At 38.1% G+C, this 21,738-nt stretch overlaps 1 long non-coding RNA gene across 1 annotated transcript; it reads left to right on the top strand.

Moving 5' to 3' along the window:
- Window positions 1-457: 457 nt before the first annotated feature.
- On the top strand, window positions 458-1,041 carry LOC138348505 (uncharacterized). The gene is made up of 2 exons (XR_011221138.1): window positions 458-673; window positions 844-1,041. It is a non-coding gene; the product is annotated as an uncharacterized lncRNA (long non-coding RNA).
- Window positions 1,042-21,738: the final 20,697 nt, after the last annotated feature.

Raw genomic sequence — 21,738 nt, forward strand, 5'->3', positions numbered from 1 at the left:
ATATGTTAAATATAATATGTCAATATTTTTATTATTATTATTTTAATATTGTTAATTGATATATATTTCTTTTGTTGAAAATTAGGCAGATTCTTACTTGCTTAATTTAGGAAAATAATAATTCCAATTTTTGGCTCCTTTGAAATAAGGAAAATAATATTAATTGATCTATTTTTCCTTATTTGTAAGTTGATTGATTTCTTACTTGCTTATTTCCGGTTGAATAATATCTTTCTGATTTTGGCTCCTCTTTATTTAAGGAGAAAATATATTACTCTCTATTAATTTATTCTTACTTGTTTATATTCTGTAATGAAATATTTTAAAACTTTCTGATTTGGTCCTCTTTTATAATAAGGAAAATAGAATATTAATTGATTCCTTAAAAAATATTTGTTTAGCTTATTTGTTCCCCCCTTTTCTACTATATAAGAGACCCCCTTTGCATTATTTTAACACTCACATCTTTCATAACAAGTTCTCTTATCAACTCATTCATTCTCTCTCAACACAAGAACTAGACTTCTTAAATCTCTATCATTGCTCCCTTTCTACTCTTGAACGAAATAAGTTTTCGGTAACTTTCAAGTGCCACTTTGCTACTTTGATTTTGTTCGAGTAAAGGTTGGATCAACTTATTTTTCATTGCTACCATTCCTATTATACTTTACCGGTTAGTATTCTTAATAAGCATTTACATTATATTTTTTGTATTCTTATATTTTTGTAAGCTCATTGTTCTATTCCTGTTGTTATGTATAAGTCGTTAAATATTTGCATGTGTGTCTCATCTAGTCTAAAATAAATTTGATTAGTTGTTTAGTTATGTGATTGCTTTGACAGGTTACAAACTTGAAGTTCAAGTTGAAGACGAGATATCATTTGTCTAATTCATATTTGAATAAATTTCTTATGTATTTATTTAACTTTTTTTTTGTAATATTCGTATAACACTGAAACTCTCATATATGATATAAGATTTGGGTGATTGGCTATAAGGGGAGGGGGATATATATACATGCTAATTATTTTCTTTGCTTATTATGTTTTTTACTATGTGATTGATATAAATTTTCGGTCTGTTATTAATGTATTTAGAAGAGGCAACATGTTGGAATCACCCAAATAGTCTATTTAAAATTAATTATTTATTTGCCTTGTTTAATTAGTTGAACCAATGAGAGCTTGTAACATTAATAAAGTCAGCAACCTAGATCTTAGCTTTTATATGTTAATAAATTTTTTAGCATGCTAATGAACTTAACAAGAGAAAGCGAACCTTGTAAAAGTATCAATGTCATGATTGTTAATGTAAAGCTTACTAATTTCCATATGTTCACCTAGAAATAATGTTTGTAGGTTTGTAAATAATTTTTTTTTTGTCATGCCCACCCCAATAAAATTTATTGTGCATATTTTTGCCCCCTCTTAAATTAGCTAATATTATTAATTAGTAATCTTATTTGTCCTCTTAGAGATTTCGCACTTATGATGCAACATGTTGTTTTTCTTAGAATAATAATAATAATAAAATAAAATCATTTCATGTATTTAACAAATTACTTGGCTTTTGAATATATTTCATAGTAAAATCTTTGCATTTAATAAATTTACTACATTAATGTTCTACTAGTTTTTTTCTTTTTTACAAAGTTTTGCAACATTTTTAAAAAAAAAACATTGTTCAATCCTCCTTTAAAACTTTAGATTGATTATGACATTGTTTACTTTTAAAAATATTTTAAGCACTATCTCCTAACCTATTGTTAGTGGAAAAGTCAAACGAATTACGAGGTCTAGTTCTAATTTTTAAATTAAACAAACGCGTCCCCGGAAGTTCAACCTACCCATGATTTTCAAAAGAAATTATTTGTATTTACATGCCTATATGCAAACTAAATCTTTTAAATAATTTTCAAAATATAAATTATTAATATTTTTCGAAGACTGACCTCAAATCAAAACTGTTTGTATGGTGGAGGAGCGCGATTACTAATATTGTTGCATCACCCCTATAAAGAAACACACTTTTTTTTAAAATAAAGTTTCTACTTAAAACTTGCACAATTTTTTAAAACATTACTTTTGCACAAATATTTCTTGTTTGGTGTAGCATAATAAATTAAATCGAGCTATCTTCTATATCTTGTGTGCATATTATGTCTTCTTGTTTATCTTTTTATTAATTGCTTGATATTTGCATTTTTTTTTCACATAGATCGTATGCTCAAATAATAAATAATTGAAGGAATTTTAACTATTTATTAATTTTTTGGGGTAGATTAAAATAAAAAATAATTTTGCTTATTTATTTGACTCTTTTCTTCCCTCGCTTATCTTTAAATTTTATTTTATATTTATTTATTGTTATCACTTAGTTTTGCGTGCTTAAATAATTATAAAAAATAATAATAAATTTATTTCGCAACTGTTTAGTATTTTATCACTTAGACGCGCATGTTTAAATATTAATTAAGACAATGATGAGCTATTTGATTTAACTTGTTGCTATATCACCTAGTCTCACATGTTAGATTTAATAAAAATGATTTTAATTGTTAATATTTGTTATCACCTAGCTGTTATTAATTAATTAATTAAAAATAAAATGATCTTATTTGTTTCATGTTTCTTATCATTTAGCAAGCTTAAATAAACTAATAAATAAAGTAACCTTATTTGGTACTTGTAACCCACACATAGATTGCATGAGATACGGTTGGAACCCACAATTGTGGACCTCGAGGGATGACTAATACCTTCCCCTCGAGGTAATTTGAACTCTTACCCTGATCTCTGGCTCGTTGACCTTAGTTAGACTTAGTTAGGTTAGATAGGTGACCTAACGCGCCTTAATTCGTTAGGTGGCGACTCCTTAAACTTAAAATCCCTAAAGACTTGTTAGGTCGTGCACAAAACCCATTTTTTTTTGTAAAAAATGAGGCGCGACAGAATGCCGACTCTGCAGGGGATATTAGGTTTTTACCATTATGTGTTTCATGCTTATTTATGTGGGGTTCACTTTGTTTTGATTATTTCATTATTGGTTAGGTGCTTGCCATGTTTAGTTTTTGTTTTGTTGCCTTATTTACTGTTTTCTTTTCATGTCTCACCCCTTAATTATTTATTACCGTGTTTCACCTTTTCCCTTTTCCCTTATTTGTTACTTACATGCTTAATCTCATACCCTTTTTCCTTATTTGCGTGATTTTTTTACTATATTTATTTGTTTACTTTCTTTATTTATTCATGCTTATTTATTTATTTATTGTTATAAATTGCCTATATGTTACCTCTTTTCAATTTAAATTGCTAAATGTTTATTGCTTTGATAACTGGCGTTCCGCTCATACTTCCCACAATAGGGACTCTCTTCCTTTTTTATTTTTGTTCTTGTGATGTTGTGCCTTTGCATCTCTCACAACTACTCCAATTCTATTCAAATACCTATCATAGAGAGTCGGCATATGCGTGGACATAACGGATAGTTTTACTACCGCGAAACTACGAGCCTCTCGCATAGAATCCCTTTCAAGTTCGTGTCAAGCCAACTCTTACAAGTGTTGGTTAGGTCATACATGTTGCATAAGCCCTAGGTGGTTTGACCTTTGTGTCAATTCACATAATTAGTAGCCACCCTCTTGTCTAAAGGGCTCCAACACCCATTAGACAAATTGCATACTTACGTATCAAGGTGATCATAATAATTGAACCAAGACAATTTCTCCAAAATGGAGTTTAGAAGTTGTTTATTGTTTTATTTGCAGCGTCATGGATAAGTATGAACCGCCAAACCCTCAAATGGTGATAGATTTGAATCAGAGACTTAAGACTTGGTGGATGGATATAAGGAGATATAGCGAAAGGAAGATCCATCAAATGTTGGGTGGTCTCACATTTCTTAATTTTGTCATACCAAACCCTCACCTGACTAGGGCTCTACTAGATTTTTGGGACCCTAAGAGGATGGTGTTAAAATTTACAGATTGCAACTTGACATGAACAATTGAAGAAATTAGTGGTTTCACCGATCTTACATACCACGAGTGTCAACTGATGATACCTTATAAGCCACCATCAAGGGAATTTCCAAAAAGTATGTGGATAAAGTCTAATCCAACCTGGACTTCTCTAGACCTTGGGTGGACTCATTTAGACTTCTTATACTCACGATCCGGCCGAGATGATGGCTACTACATTTATAACTATAAATTTGAGTGCTCCCTTGAAGAATGGGAAAAATATCGTCTTGATGCTTTTGCCAACGCCTTATTGGGATCTTTGGTTTTTCCTAAATCAAGGGGAAGAATCGATACATGTATTAGGTACGTGGTTCGAGATCTAGCTCAAAGAGGGGGTGAGCCTAGAAAAACCAGAGTGCACATGATCCTGGTGGAGATAATGAGGAGTCTGTCAGCATGTGTTGATGGTAGAATTTTCTTTGAGGGATGCAACCTTCTACTTTAACTATGGGCTATCGATCACTTCCACAAGGACGTGGTAGATACCTATCTTGGTCAAGGTAACAAGATTGATCACCATCCATTAAGTTTGGCACGTTTCGCCGCATTTGTAGGATTTGAGGACAGGCAGATATTTCTGACTGAGCTTGAGAGCCACCAAATTCAATGGAAGCTTCATTGGTTGTCCACGCCTAATGTCATAGTAAGAGGAGATGACCAATATTTTATCAAACTTATAAGCTTAAAGGGTATCCAACCGTATGCGTCTCTTTGAGTACTTCACCAATTTGGGCAAACTCAAATCATACGACTCCGATCTGACATGGAGCTATTTAAGTATGATTTTGGACTAGATAAACAAGATTTCCACAACATACTTCGACAATGGGAGCGTGTTTTGACCATTCCTATTGGTGTACGAAAGCTTTATGCACGCATGAGTATCGCATATGGATCTTGATAGAATCTGAAGCCCCAATATCAACAGGAGAAGGATACCATGGTCTTGCCGATGAAAGGGAAAACATATGTGTACGGAGCGTGTTCAACATGAGACGAGAAGTCCCTCCCATTAAAAGAAGTCAACTGGCGCCAAGCTCTTGGAGTCGATGCCTCCAAGATTTCATAATTTAGGATGATTTCCCCCAAGTTATCCCTTTTCCCTTAGTTTATTTCAAGTTTTATTATGATGTATCGTTCGAATTTTATAATAAATGAAAGTTTTGTTTCTTCTAATATAAACTCCAATTGGCAAATAAGACTTGAATTAATTATTGTGCATCACTTATGAGTCGTTTAGGCCTACCTCTAATTCAACGAGGCTCCTTTACATTTAGGGCGTTTATCTTAAAATAACGTGTTTGATATCCCAATTTACCCTTTCCCAATGGTTGATCTGTAGACCATGGTTTACCACACGCGATCAAAGGGTTCATTTCCTCCTCTTCCGACTGAGAATTGCAAAAGAAAAGTGAAAGTGACTAATGCTAAGGTTATGTGCAAAACTATTGAAAAGTAGTGCCTTACAGACAAGCTGGTATCAAACCTTGAGTAGAAAATATAGAAGTTAGAAGAAGAGTTTGTTGGACATGCGCGAGTGGGCAAAGTTTTTACTCTCCGCCAATACCACTTTGGAGACAAACATGGATATGTCACCTTTCGCAAGTCAAGTCACTCTCCATAATAATCCTCCTCCAGATTACTCTACCTCTCAAAGTCAACTAAGCTCTATTCAAATGCCTCCAAAGAAAATCCACTTTCAAAATCACCCATATCCTCCACAACATCATGCATATGCTCCTAAACCTCAACACCTTAATTTAAACCCGCATCATTCCACTATGCAAGCTCCTCAATACTAAACATCTCTGCACCAATTTCCCTGGCAGCATGCGCCTCTCATGCCATTTTCAATCCCTCCATATCAAATGTCTCTGTACCAAAGACCTCCTATGCCATATCGACAACCAACGTATCCTGGCCATAGTGCCAAAGTCACTCGACCGCATATCCGCAAAAACCTCTTCAAGGTTGAGGAGAGACTTGACAAAACTTATACTCCTCTAATTGAGCCTATAGGCAAACTTTATGAAAAGTTGAGGATCGCTGGTAACATAGCTTCTATAAATGAAATAAGGATGACTATGTGCATCGTGGATTGAGCCCTCCAATATTTGTGCTTATCGTTCAGGAATGGAAGGACATACAATAGATGGATGTCGTGATCAGAAAGACAAGATTCAACAACCGATTTATACCAAGGCCATATGCTTGGAGGACCTTGCAACAAAGGAAGTTCATATGTGAACGCATCAATGTCTACTTGATCTAGTTTCTCAAATAAGTCTTACGCCATTTAAGTTCATTATTTCCACATTGAGACACCAATGATAACATATGGGCAAATAAATTTGGTCAAAATCTACCATTCAATTGGTGTTGAAGAATGTTCTCATGCTCTTTTGTAATTTGGAACTACGTCAGACCTTATTCCCGTTTAATAGGGGATACGTAGGCTCTCCTATGGGGGTTCGGTCTTACCGTAATAAAAACATTCATTTTCCCCTTCTATTGATAACTGGGGCAGAATTTTTGAGAGGATCTCAAAAATCCATCAGGATTTCTCCTAGCACATCTCCATACTGGGGAAGAATTTTTGAGTAAACTCAAAAATTCCATCAAAAACATTTCTTCTCAACAACTAGGACAGAATTTTGAGAGAATCTCAAAATTGCTGAAAATCAGGACTGGTAGAAATTTTTAAGAGAATCTCAATAAATTCAACAGTCAAGCTAAAACTAAAATAGATCAGAACAACATAAGTTCTACACTATGGCAGAAAATTTGATGGAATCTCAAACTTTTTGACAACACTCCGAAGATCATCTTATCACACACTAATGGAGAACGTTGTGCCGAATCATGGATACAGATCAACCTCCCCCCTTTAAACTAACAATTTTTCTTTGAATATTGAAAATACAAGTACATACACAAAGGCAACTTCAAGAATCAACATAACACTTTTAAGCCCGACAAATGACACTCGACCCTTCCAATAAGGCGGATGTCCACGCTACTACATACCCTCCTCATTCAACTATGAAATTGAACTATGTCTCATATCTAGGCTTTCATGACTACGTTAAACCCGAGATCACATTATGCTTGAAGAATTGCATCATCGCATGAGCCCGAGATTCCATTATTCTCAAAGAATTGCATCATAACATGTGCTCGATATTGCATGTGCCTGAAGAAATGCATCACATGTGCTCGATATTGCATGTGCCCAAAGAAATGCATCATTGAATGTGCTAGATATTACATGTGCACGAAGAAATACATCATTTCATGTGCCCGATATTGCGTGTGCCCGAAGAAACGCATCATTTCATGTGCCATATAACTCCTGTGCCCGAAGATATGCATCATTGCATTATGCCCGAGACAACATCGTTCTCGAAGTTTGCATAAGCCCTAGATTGCATCACGCTCAAAGTTTGCATGTGCCCGAATTAAATCAAGTCATAAGTATCAACAGATACGTTCTCTGTACTCTTTACTTATATTCCAAAGGAGTCATCCTCCAAAGGCATCATCTTTCATGGCCTGCGGACTTCATGTCATGGCCTGAGGACTTTTTATGCTTACCATGTCCCTAAGGTATCATAGTCTAAAGGCATCATCCTCATTGCCTGCGGACATTATATCGTGGCCTAAGGGTTTAATTTCTGTCTATCATGATCCGAAGGTGTCATAGTCTAAAGGTTTCCTTTTCATGACCTACAGACAACATTTTCATGACCTAAAGATACATTTTGCGTATCATGGCCCTAGACATCATAGCCTAAGACATCATTTCATGGTCTTAAGGCAAACATTCATGGTCAACATAGGAATTGCATCATGTTATCATTTATCGCTTATTTTGATATATATGTTCTAATTACTCTATTTAAGTTATATTAAAAGTTACAGAAGTGCAGATTACAGACAAAAACCACCTTCTGAACGGCTGTTCACTTGCAGACAAACGAAGGTTCAGACAAATTCTTGGCTACTCGCACTATCGTTTCACTACTCATCCATCGTTCAGGCTACCATGAAGATATCTTCGGATTCAACTCGCCACTGTAACCTACTGTATCTTCATCAAGGCTTGTGCGCCTTACAATGCGACATCTAGGCTCGTCTGCCTTACAATGCGACATCTAGGCTAGTCTTCCTTACAACGTGACATTTAGGCTTGTCCGCCTAACAATGCGACATACAGGCTCGTTATCCTTATAGGATCTTTAGGCCCGTCCGCCTTAAAACAATAGTTAGGTTTGTCCATCTTATAGGACATTTAGGTCGTCTACCTTAAAAGGACATTTAGGTTTGTCCGTCTCATAGGACATTTGTTCATCCGCTTTATAAGATATTTTGGACGTCCACCTTAAAATGACACTTAGGCTCGTCCTCCTTAAAATGACATTCAGAATCTCCTTACAACCATACATTTTGCTTATATTATTATATGTTTATACTATAAGATCTATTGGAGTTTGACTTTAAGCTTCAGAGATGGGTTGTAATTCTTCAACAAGTTAAGCCAAAGTCTACAAGGGCATATCAAAGCAGATAAGCTTCTTATCACTACTTGTCATTTATTTAGAACTCATATTTTATCATTATTGTTCATAGTTTATCTATCTATAAGCTAACATTTTATCACGAATTTGCAGATATGATCGATTGTCCCTTGATAAAAATTATCATGCTATCATCTATCACAATGACGACCCTATCAATTCTTTGCTTTTCATACTCCGAACCTTTCTCAAAGGTTGATAACCTCATTCTATCATGCTATTCTCGCTTCTCTATCGTGATCTTTTAGCCACTATATCTATCTATTCTATCTACTAAAATCTTATCCATTCAAGTGGATATCGTGCCCTCCGAATACCTTAGCGCTCTTTCAACTTTTAAGAGTTCCAGTTGCTCTTTAATCTAGAACTACAAATGACCTGATTCTCGTATAACCAGAGATATGTAGGCGACTTAATACCAAAGTCTCGGTTGTACCCTTTTTCAACTCTATGTTGTTTCAATTGATCCAACTGACATCTCTCGTCAGTCAGACAAAATCGGCTACTAAGTCAACGTTGGTTGCCTGACAATTCATTCTTCATTCTCAATCAACCAAGGGGCAGCTATGGACACCCAATTTTGACCGATCTTTAACCAATTTTAGGAACGTTATTCGATTAAATACGCATTTAATTTTTTATTTAAGTTTAGAATTGTTGTCAATATTGCATGAAACTTACTTATTTTAGCATGTTTACTTTATAGAATTGTTGTGAATATTATTAAAATATTTTCAAATTATTAATGAATTTCAAAAAAATTTAAAATCTAAATGATTTTCAAATAAAAAAATATATTTTAATATATGTTGTATTTTAATTAAATAGTAATTCCTACACTTTCCTTAAAATTAGTTAATTTCTAGCCTATTTTATTATAATTTTATCCAATTCTAGCCACTCCAATTCAAATTTTATTCCAATCCTAGCCATTCTTGCATTTCAATTCTAGCAAATTTAATTACAATTTTAGCCATTCCATATCTTTTCCAATCTAATTTCAAGACTTCATCTATTAATCTCATCCATCTTTTTAAATAACTAATTCCTAGATCGAATCCTAGCCGTTCATCTAACTAATTCTACGGTCAAGATTTGATCTCTTATTCTTCCTATTTTCTAATACACTAAAAGACATAATCTTGAAAAAATCTCTCCTTCTCTGTTCTTCTCCCTCTCTTCTACTCACCTTTTCTCCTTTCTCCCATCTCTCTCCCTTTTTCGGGAGTCTCCTCTCCCTCTCTTCTCTTTTCGGCAGATGAGGCCATCAGCCAGAGGTTGCGACACCACTCTATCGCCACCCTCTCCCTCAAAACGCTGCCCCGCTCTCTTCTCTTCTTCTTTCTCCTATCTCCCTTAACATTTTCCGACGACCCCCATTCTAGCCGGCAAGGATGGCCGCCAGCAGCCTCCTCTCGCTCTCCCTCTTCTCCTTTCCTTCCCCCTCTTCCGCTTCTTCCCAATCGTCCCTCTCTTCTCCTCTTCCCGTCTCTTCCCTTCCTTTTCCTCTTTCCCTTTCTCTCCTTCTTTTGCAGGTACCGCCGTCTAGCACCACCGGCAGCTGATACGCTCAAACTTACTTCTCAAATAAGAAGTAAAGCAGTCGTGTCAAGTAAATAACCCAACTAGTGAGGCTGGGATCGTTCCCACAGGTTCATAACTTGATAATTCTAACTATAACAATTCTTTCCTAGTATCTTGCATGCAAAGTGATAAGTTGTGTATTTCTAAATCCTTGGTTTGGCATCTAGAAAATTTCACTCCGCACCTTGGTCCGGCTACGTGTGTTGCTATCCTAACCCTTATCTTTACCTCATATTAAGCATCATATTCGATATTTGACTAAGTTATTACCTCGTACCAATCCATACTAGCCTATTAGATAGTGTACACTAAATCTATGTTGATAATTCTTTTTCTATTATCTACCTCCTTGGTCCGCCAAGTAGCATCAAGGCGAGTTCTAACGTTGTCCATCCGTTAAAAAGACTTCTAAGTGAATGAATTATCAATACATTCAAGACACTATTCTAGAATTGTTTTTTTAGTTAGGTTTTACCTCATTATTTGCCTATGGTTCCCACAACCCTAGTTATGGATTTTAGTTACCCATAGTCATAATCACAATATTCAAATATATTATATAAGAATTCATCTACTTACTTCAATGAGAAAGAGTAAAATACAAAAGTTCGCTTGATTAATCAACAAAAATCACCAACAATCACTTACAAGAATCTCAATGTAATCAATAATCTCACAAAAAGTCTATTGATAATCAAAGGCCTAACCAGATAATCCAGAGTCTCACCAAATAATACAGAGTCTAACCCCAAAAATGTGGTTTTTTGAATTATTTATAAAAAATAAAAACCTAAGTAAACAAGGATTCTACTTTGCTGGAAATCTGTTAAAATGCTACTGTGTGGACGGACATCGCGACGGATCGTTGTGGTCATGACGGACCATCACGGACTCCTTCGTACCATACTTGATGCAATTTCTTCTGCTGCACTCTTCATTACCCTCGACGGCAAGTATGACGGATCGTCACAGGCACAACGGTCCATCGAGGGTCTTCGTTCCAAAACACTTAAACTCTTGGAATATGGGTACTGGGAATACTTCTCTAAACTTTATGACGAACCTGCAGGACGGACTGTCATAGACACGATGGACCATCATGGACTCCGTAACCCCACACTTGGTCAGACTTCCCCATCTTTCTTCAGTAGCTGCACTACGCTGCCACCTACGGACCGTCACAAGCATGACTGACTGTCACAAGCTCTGTAGGTGGTCTCTTCTGCATTTTTTCGCTAAAAAACCTCCGCATTCATCTTTGGACAGATTTCTTGCAAATAAGGAGAAACTTATATAAAAATTAGCACAAAAAGGGTTTTGGACACACTAAACTTAAGGAAAAAGTATTAAAATACCGTGAAACTACGGTATATCAACACCCTCAACTTAAAATTATTGTTTGTCCTCAAGCGACGCACTATGACTCAATACACAATCTTTGTACAATAGTATCCATGTTTTATCCTTTGCAATCATTTGGCTATCAATCCTGATTAATCTCATCATATTTATACATGCTATCACTATTAGGCTTGAATTATGTGAAATCAAACCATGACATAGACTCACCAGGCAATAACACATATCGTCTTCAATTTCTCACCGAGGTGCTAATGTTTCCGATAATGCAACTAGTGTCCTCACTTCAAAACAAAATCATCATTTTTCACACAATGATTTCAGTTTGAGTATAAGGATTACTTTTCAACACTCACTCTCAGAACAAATTCACACTTATTGATACCTATTTCCATAAGCTTGCCCTTATTTTCACTGCTTTAAGTTCGCTATACAACCCTTAGGATCACGATAGGACTTTCTTAGATTGTAACATAGGCTCAGTGTCAGGTAGGGCATATTTGGGTATACTTCAGTGACTTTTTCCTCTCCTTGACATATCAGCTAAACATATTATTTTCTATCATTTCATCTCGCCCAGTTTCTCATATTCTGTCACCTTACTATTTTCTCTTCTTTCTTCATTTGTGTAAGTGACTCTCATCTTTTCTTTCTTGTATTTCTTGTATATTTTCTTTTTCTTTACTTTTCTTTCAACTAATTCTTGATTAACTTTACTTTTTTTCTTTCTCTCTCTTTGTTCTTTCAACCCCACTTTCAAGAGTATTCTTCAAAATAGGCACCCTCAACTCATGGCTTTGCCATGAGTCAAAGTACACAATACCCAAAGTTGGGTCAGGCCATAACGAAAGTTGTTTACTGCATTAGCCACCCTCAACTTATGCTTTTGTCATAAGCTGAGGTGCACATGTCCAAGGAGGGACCAGGGCCAACACATTATTCCCAGAAAAGATCAGTTGGTGTGGGAAAAAAATGTCTAATTTAAGCTCAGAAAATTTGGATCAAAGAAGGATAAATTTCATTTGGTTTTCTTTTATTTAGGCTAAAAATGGGCTATATTGAATAAGGGTCTATGATCCTTTCCTAATTGTCTATTACAGCTTAATTTTAGCAGGACTAACCAGGCAATTTCTAGCTCAGTACAAATAGTGGACTATTCAAATCTTCTTCACACTCACTAAACATCTCATCAATCTACTAGATTATCAGACACCTAGTTCGAATTTTAGACTTAGGTTAATGCAGTGGTGTACCTCTATGTCATGCTTAGAGCCACACATTTGTCAATTATTATGCCTAGTAATGCATCATTTTCCAATTTATCAGGATATCATTTTAGACATCATGCTCTAGAATTAAACTATGTACACAAGATATAGACATGCCGGTTCAACAGAAAAAGTAATTAGTCTCTTGGGGGAAAATAACACAGGCAAGAAAACCCCAAAAGAGGATAGTGAATTGGGATACTCAGACTTCACCCTAGTACTCACGTTCCATTTACCCCACCCCCAACAAAAAGACATGTAATTGTCCCCAATGCATAAAAATGAAATACTAGAGTGGTAGGTGAAGCAAACCTGGGGCGCAAAGCGCCGACGATCAGCAAGCTGGTGGGTCCGGTTCCCTGAAACCCACTTCCTCTGTAATCTGGACACCCTCAGTGGTGTCCTCAGAAACAACAACACTATCAGCAGTGCCTCCCGCTATCTCCACAGTTCGGGAGCTAGACGCCCCAGTCGCTAACTCTCCTACTCTCATCTGGCGCGCCTCCTCCTCAGCAAGCGAGCCTCTTCTTGAAGCCTCCATCTCACGGAGCTCCTTCTTCCGTGCTCGCGCCTCATTCTCTGATCGACCCATATGCCTCTTGGCATGCTCTTGAGGGGAAGGTGGTGAAATCTCTGAGGTGGCGAATAGGGCCGCCAACACTGTGTCTTCAGCAGGCTCAACATAAGGGGACTCAGGCTCAGGCACCCTAGCCTCTAAGATCATGTCAATATCTGCACGAAGAGTGTCGACCGCAGCCTGAAGGGTCGACACATCCACCGGAGGAGCTTGCCGGGCTAGCACCCGCAACTCAAAAGGGTCCAAGCACTAGTGAACCTCAGTGATCTTCCGCTCTATGTGCTGGACTATTTTCCGCTCCTAGTGCTCTTCTGCCTCGATAATAGACCTCTGCATCAATGGATGAATATGATGCAGAAGTGTAGCCATTTGCGCCTCTAATTATTGGACCCTAGCAAGCGGGATCAGAGCGGGTAAAGGTGTTGTGCGAGAGGAGCTCGAGGCAATGCTACTACCCGGGATAGACTCGACCGGGGTAGTGTCAGTGGAAGCCTCATGCGTAGCCGTGCGGGCGTGGGCTACCGTATCAGCCAGATCGTAGCAAGTGGGGTGATCTCTGGATGGGGCCTTTTGCGTGGAGCCAACTCATTGTCCTCATCTCTGATAAGGCCGACATCAACAGTGCCCAGAGGGGTCTTGAGCTGATCAACGTGCCATATAGGCACACCTGCGGACCTGTAGAGAGAAAATATCATGCACAGGAAAGGGTAAGTAGTTGTGACTTTAAAAGACCTCTCGTGCATGACCGCCTATAGAAGCCACGCAAAATCCACCCCGAACCCGGCTATCATCGCCGCCATCAATACTGCTCAATCCCATGTGATAATATTATCAGCGACTGTAGGGGAAAGGCAATGGCAGACAATCAACCACAAAACTTCGCCGTGAAAGTCAGGTTGGCCTTCTTGATAGCCCCCTTCGGCTCGGTCACCCAGTCGGCACCCTCTCCATCAACTGACAAGTGCAGGGCCATCCACCTCTTGGTGGTCTCTATCAGCGATGGATCGCACAGGAATTGGCCATCTTTAACAAGATTCCATCGGTAGTCAAACTCGGCAGTGAGAGGGGTCCAATTAGCATCAACACCCTCGCTGTATAGAAACTGGCGGATGAAATGCAAGGAGATATCGACCTGAATGCCCCGTACTCGGACCTGCTCCAGTGGGTCCTGTTTTGCGGGGGCATCCCAGCTATCAATCTTTGATCGGAGAGTCTCAACGTATGATGCATAGAACTCTCGGACAAGCTCTTCACTATAACGTCCCAACGGACATGCTGTCCACTCCAGTCGATGTCTGGTGAAGAGATTGTGAATCTCCAGGATCGTCGCGAGACTCCCTATAAGGACCCGCCGCTTCAATGTGACTGTTCGAGTCATAACTCCTTTGTCATTCACGAACTTTCCATCGGAGTAGACTTGAAATTGGTCGTTGACACACCACTGGTTGGGCTAGTCAGTAGCCGGGGTGAGAGAATGAGCTGGTGAACCGTGTGTGGATTCTGAACTGTAAGCCTCATCAGACGAGGCCGACGATGCTGCGGTGGCGGGTATGGGAACCTCAGTAGAGCCGGAGGCTTCCTCCGACCACAAAACTCCTAAGGAGCCAGACGCTCCTTCTTCGTTGGTGGCTGACCCAGAAGGTGTGTCGGTCAGTGTGTGCTCCTCATCAGACTGGGAGGCAGTGACTACGCCGGACGCCACCATTTTGGGTGTGGATCTGGCAGCACGTGCAGCACGAGAAGGGGTGGAAGTGTCTGGGGGCACATACTTGGGGTCACGCTCATCATCAGAGCAAATGACCAGGAGGGCAGACATGGCGACAGACTTCGATTGCCCACGTTCATAGACTCGATCTTGTTTTGGTGCCATTGTAGATAGTACCTGAGAATTGGAGACAAACAAGAGGAAAAGGTACATGATGATCACGTAGACACCCAACGGAGCAGCTCTCCGACTAATAGATTATGGCTTTTAGGATTTTGAAAAATATGGGGAAAATGATCGGTTGAAGAGAGAGATGGTTTTGGAAGTTGAAAAGGGAGGGAACTAGGAGGAAGAGTGAAGGAATGGGGTGAAATGAAAGGTTGGGGGTTTTATATGTTGAATTTTTTTAAAAAAAACCCCAGCCAGGTCTGGTCGGGTACGCCTCATTAATGACGCGATGAGTCCCCGACGATGGTCCATCTCATGTGTGACGGTCCATCGTTTGTTTCGTCGCGTGTTCCTAGTATGAAAATAACAGAAAGATGTACCTGGTACGACGGATTCATGCGACGGTCCGTCAAAGTTGACACGGTCCGTCGCTGTATCCATTAGTGACTACTGCAGAGTAATTTTCTGCAGAATTTCCTGTTGATGTGCCTTCAAATTTAAAACCCATTAGTAGAAAATGCTACCATTACTAGAAATAAAAACTATAAGTATTGGGTTGCCTCCCAACAAGCGCATGATTTAACGTCGCGGCACGACTGAGGACACTTGATTACTAAGCCTTCATCAAGATGGTATGCCTCTGTCACTTTAGTCACCGATGAACTATTCCCAAGATAGATTTTTATTCGTTCTCAATTCACCTTAAACCGCACTCCCTCCTTTGTTTTTAACTCAACTGCTCCATGAGGGAATACATTGGTGATCATGTAAGGGTCAGTCTGTTTGGACATGAGCTTGCCGAGAAGACAGGGCAACCCAGATCTATTTTAAAGTACCAAATCCCCAACCATAAACTCTTATTTTGCACTTTTTTCTTCATTCTCCCTCTTCATCTTTTCTTTGTGGGATATGGCGGATACCGATTGGAGCTCACCACTCTACCTCATGTCCTTACAAACATTGAAGGTCGCTTCTTCATTGTTCAACCAAAATTTCATCTGCCCCTTTTCCATATCAACTACGGCTCTACCTGTAGCAAGGAATGCCCTCTCAAGAATAATAGGTACTTCATAATCGACTTCACAATCAAGAATAACAAAATCTGTCGGACATATGAGTGACTCCACTTTTACTAACACATCATGGAGTATCCCTATAGTCCTTTTCACTGCTCAATCAGCCATCAATAGCCGCATCGCAGTGGGTTTTGGGTCACCCAAACCCAACTTCTTGTAAATCGAGAGGGGCATGAGATTTATGCTTGCCCAAGATCAGCAATGCTTTCGCAAAATTTAATGACCCAACTGTACAAGGAATAGTGAACGCACCCGGATCTTTTTTCTTTTGTACGAGAGATCTTGTAGCAATAGCACTACATTGCTTCAGTCTATCATCATCCTTGAAAGTTACTGATCTTTTCTTTCTAACCAGATCTTTCATAAGCTTGGCATAACCGGGCATTTGTTCAAGAGCTTCTTCCAAAGGGACATTGATAGAAATCTTCTTTAGTATTGTTATAAAACGCCGATATTTACCATCCTTGATCTTTTTCACTAATCTCTAAGGGAAGGGTGGTGGTGGTTTAGGCATGGGAATTACCTTCATAGGGACTTCTACATCTTTTCCAGTGCTCTCTTCTGCTTCACCACTACCCCTTACCAGCTTATCATCATCCTATCTCATTTTTTACTCATTAGACGACATAGGTGGGTCAATGGTTTGCTTGCCACCACGAGTGTTGATTGCCATATAGTGAGCATCATTATTGGGATTTTAGACAGTGTTGCTAGGAAGAGTACTCGGTTGCCGTGTGTTCATAATCGCAGATAATTGTGCCATTTGCAACTCGATTTGCTTAATTGATATTGCATGTGTATCGACTTTTTGCCCAATACCTGCTAAATCACACCTTAACTCTTTAATGTGCTCATCACTAGCATCGAACCTTCTCATCATTTTGTGCAACATATCCTCAACTCACGCCATACTATCTTCACGATCCCTAAAGTAACTTCATGATTTTGAGGAGGTACATCGGGACCATTCCATTTCATTTCTGTTACCGTTGTTACCCCTATTGAAGTTGTTATCGCAGTTGTAGTTTCCATCTCGGACATAATGACCCTCACAGTTGTAGTTACCATAGATTCGACCTTTGTTACCTTGACCTTGGCGCCAATTATCCTTATTTGAGACTTGGGTGCTCGGTCTGAAACCCCCCGTCAACTCATTTACTTCATAGGTGTCATCCGCATAATAGCATTCATCATTAGGTGGCGGTGGTTTCGACAAGTAGTTGACTGCATTTATCTTTTCTGCACCCCAGTGACATGTTTTAGTACCAACCCAAGCTCAGTTCTCATATGAGCCATTTCTTCACCACTCTCATCTGTGGCTGGGTTGTGAGTGGACTGTACTGCGAAGATATTTCTCCTGGTATCTGTTTTCTTAGTACTCCAAGCTTTATTGTTCCGGGAGATTATCTTTAATTTTTTAGCAATCTCAGCATAAGGACAGTCCCCATAAGATCCACCTGGTATAGTCTCCAACATCGCTTAATTATTATCATCCTGTCCCCGATAGAAGTATTCCTTCAGTGACTCATCATCTATGCGGTGATTTGGGACACTTCTCAAGAACAAGGTGAATCTATCCCAAGAACTACTAACTGACTCTCCTGGTAGTGCCACAATGTTGTTCACTCTGTCTTTGTGGTTTAGTTTCTTGGAGACCGGATAGTAGAGTTCTAAGGAGACATCCCTTAGTTGGTCCCAAGTGAAAATTGAGTTTTAAGGGAGCTCAGTGAACCATATAGCAGCCTCTCCCTTCAGTGAGAGAGGAAACACTCTAAGCCCTATTACATCTAAGTCCAAGTCAGGCCTCTTTACATAGCTTTTACACACTGCCTTTACCTTAGCTATATGGGCATGTGGATCCTCAGAAGGTATCCCTGAAAACAAACCTCGGGGAGTGAGCATTTGCATCAGGCTACTAGTTACCACAAATGTATGGAATGGTGGTAAAGAAGGCAAGACAAGTGGACCATCAGAGTCGGCTATGTTATCATAGCCTCTGTAGTATGCTTGGGGCCGTGGAGCGAGATTTTGTCCCCTCTGTTGGTGTTCACCCAGAGCATTGGGTAATAACTGACCATGAACATCAACCAGAGCTGGGATGTTCTAGTTTAGATCATTATCATTGATTCCCAAGTTTCGATTCATGTTGCGTAGTGTATGCTCTAATTCGTGAACGTAGGGAAACAAGGGTTCTGTTCCTCTCCGTGTATTTGGCATACAAGGAGGTTGGTTCTGCACAAATCAAAAATAATAAAACAAAGTAAAATCAAGAAAATATCAACCAAACTATATTAATAAGTTTAAATTAATATAAAAGCTACTTTCCCCGGCAGCGGCGCCAAAATTTGATACGCTCAAACTTACTTCTCAAATAAGAAGTAAAGCGGTCGTATCAAGTAAATACCCCAACTAGTGAGATTGGGATCGTTCCTAGGAGGAAAATAGTTTAGACTTAACTTCAATCTATTATTACTATTTTTCGGTCAATTACTTCTTTTGAAAGCAAAAACAATAAAAGGGGAGTTTCTATTTCTAAATAAATGAAAATAACTAGTGAAATTTAAAGAGACACTTAACAGCTTCGAATGTTGGAGTTTAATCAATTAATAAAAGTAACTAGGGTTTACGTGTTCCCCACAGGTTCATAACTTGATAAGTCTAAGTATAACAATTCTTTCCTAGTATCTTGCATGCAAAGTTATAAGTTATGTATTTCTAAATCATTGGTCAGGCATCAAGAAAATTTCACTATGCACCTTCATCCGGCTACGTGTGTTGCTATCCTAACCCTTATCTTTACCTCAAATTAAGCAACGTATTCGATATTTGACTAAGTTATTACCTCGTACCAATCAAATACTAGCCTATTAGATAGTGTACACTAAATCAATGTTGATAATTCTTTTCCTAATATCTACCTCCTTGGTCCGGCAAGTAGCATTAAGACGAGTTCTAACGTTGGCCATCCGTTAAAAAGACTTCTAAGCGAAAGAATTATCAATACATGCAAGACAATATTCTTGAATTGTTATTTTAGTTAGGTTTTACCTCATTATTTGCCTATGGTTCCCACAACCCTAGTTATGGAGTTTAGTTACCCATAGGCATAATCACAATATTCAAATATATAATATAAGGATTCATGTACTTACTTCAATGAGAAAGAGTAAAATCCAAAAGTTCGCTTGATTAATCAACAAAAATCACCAACAATCACTTACTAGAATCTCAAATTTATCAAGAATCTCACAAAAAGTCTTATTGTAATCAAAGGCCTAACCAAATAATCCAGAGTCTCACCTAATAATACAAAGCCTAACCCCAAAAACAAGATTTTAGAAATATTCATAGAAATTTAAAACCTAAGTAAACAATGATTATATTTGCTGGAAAGCTGTCAAAACGTGGTTGGGTCGACGGACATCACGATGGATCGTCGTAGTCACGATGGACCGTCGTAGACACCATCGTTCCATACTTGATGCAATTTCTTTTGCTGCTCTTTTCAGTACCCTCGACGGCAAGTATGACGGATGGTCACAGGAAAAACAGTTCATTGAGGGTCTTCGTTCCAAAACACTTAAACTCTTGGAATATGGGTACTGGGACTACTTCTCTGAACTTCATAATGAACCTGCAGGATGGACCGTCACAGACACGACGGACCGTTATGGACTCCGTAACCCCACACTTTGTCAGACTTCCCCATCTTCCTTCACCAGCTACACTACGCTGCCACCTACGGACCGTCACAAGCATGACGTACCGTCACAAGCTCCGTAGGTGGTCTCCTCTGCATTTCTTCGCTCCAAAACCTCCGCATTCATCTTTCGACAGATTACCTGCAAATAAGGAGAAACTTATATAAAAATTAGCACAAAAAGGCTTTTGGACACACTAAACTTAAGGAAAAAGTATTAATAATACCGTGAAACCATGGTATATTAGCAGCCCCTGCAGCGGCAGTGCTTAGAGAGGTGAACGACAGCAGCAGCCGGCCAGAGACTGCCGCCGTCTCTTTCTCCCTCTTTCTCTCCCCCTTCTTACCTTCTCTCCAATCGTATCCTTCTTACCCTCTCCCTCTCCATCATTCCTCTTCCTCCCCTGTTTCCCCTCTCTGTTTTCCCTTCCTTTTCTTCTCCTGCACGGACTGAAGGTCCGGCGAAGGCAGCAGCACCATCCGGCAAGGGAAGCAACAACTGCGAGGTAGAGCAGCAAATTAGGGGCGAAATGGCTAATGACAACTGCCCACACCACCGACGAAACAACAACACCGGCGAACAACGAGCTCCAACGTAGTTTAGAGGCTTTGGGATCGTTTTTAGACAGAGATACGTCCCGATACATTAATTTTTTAATTTATTAATTTATTTTTTATTCATATATTTATTGCTAACAACATTAATTTAGTGTTTTGTTATGTTTTCCATAATTGAACTCATAAATGTTGAATGCTAGTTGATACTAGTACACATCTTCATTTCTCTAATTAATTCTTTTGCTAATTAAATTTCAATAATCTTGTTGGTTAAATCAATTTTATCATTGAATGATTTTTACTTTAGTATACCAACTTCCTTGGACCTTATTTGATTTAGTTGGGTTATTGCTTGTCTTAGTTATGTTAAAATTTGTCAATGTTGATTTCCATATCTTCTCTTCAATTTTTAATTCGTTGTTTATTTGTGGCAGCTACAAAAATTCTCCTTAAATTAGTAGATTCGGATAGCAATCTTGTAGGTTTAAAATTTGGTAAATTGAATTAATATTTGATTCTTCCAATCTTTTGATAATTGTTGAGTAACTCATTATTTTCTCTATGAAGTAAAACCTTTAGTTAAAATGTCAATAAAGACTATTTATGGATCCCATATATTTCCTTCCAATTTTGCTTATTTATCTGTTAAATTATAATATGTGGTGAATATTTTTATTATTATTATTATTTTAAGATTGTTAATTGATCCCTTTTTCTTTTGTTGAAAATTAGAGAGATTCTTACTTGCTTATTTTAGGAAAATCATAATTCCAATTTTTGGCTCCATTGAAATAAGGAAAATAATATTAATTGATCTATTTTCTTCAATTGTAAGTAAATTGATTTCTTACTTGCTTATTTATGGTAGAATAATATATTTCTGATTTTTGCTCATTTTTATTTAAGGAGAAAATATATTACTCTCTATTAATTTATTCATACTTCTTTATATTTGGTAATGAAATATTTTAAAACTTTCTGATTTGGTCCTCTTTTATAATAAGCAAAATAGAATATTAATTGATTACGTAAAAAATATTTGTTTATCTTATTTGTTCTTCCCTCTTCTACTATATAAGAGACTCCCTTCGCATTCTTTTAACACTCACATCTTTCACAACAAGTTCTGTCATCAACTCTTTTA

Source organism: Solanum lycopersicum, chromosome 1 (assembly GCF_036512215.1).
Source record: "Solanum lycopersicum chromosome 1, SLM_r2.1".
NCBI classification, from domain to species: domain Eukaryota; kingdom Viridiplantae; phylum Streptophyta; class Magnoliopsida; order Solanales; family Solanaceae; genus Solanum; species Solanum lycopersicum.